The sequence below is a fragment of the Octopus bimaculoides genome, chromosome 20 (genome assembly GCF_001194135.2).
Source record: "Octopus bimaculoides isolate UCB-OBI-ISO-001 chromosome 20, ASM119413v2, whole genome shotgun sequence".
NCBI classification, from domain to species: Eukaryota; Metazoa; Mollusca; class Cephalopoda; order Octopoda; family Octopodidae; genus Octopus; species Octopus bimaculoides.
This window is the reverse complement of record NC_069000.1, coordinates 36,539,726-36,540,026: the sequence shown is the minus strand read 5'-3', so window position 1 is coordinate 36,540,026 and position 301 is coordinate 36,539,726. Positions and strand designations below refer to the sequence as shown.

The 301-nt window shown below is 30.2% G+C and overlaps 1 protein-coding gene across 1 annotated transcript in view; it reads left to right on the top strand.

Moving 5' to 3' along the window:
* The window catches only part of LOC106873870 (centromere-associated protein E), a 53,424-nt gene that overhangs the window by 22,657 nt on the left and 30,466 nt on the right, over positions 1-301 (top strand).

Genomic DNA, 301 nt, shown 5'->3' with positions numbered 1-301 from the left:
GTTTGAATAAATGTAACAAAAGCAAAGTTTCAAAGAAATATTAGCCATTTTTCATATTTTCAAGGGGTAACTAAATAGGGTTGCTACCCAAGGACAAAAATCGTCTTAATGTAATTTACAACTCTATCTGTGTACACTTAAAAGATATTAGATACAAAATTTCACTAGAAAGTTATATGCTTTCCACAAACCCCAGGATGTTGTTATGAAACTACAAATCCCTTAACTATAATAGTTTGGAGGAACTATTAGCCATTTTTCATACTTTCTATGGGTAAGCAAATAGGAAATAACAGTTACT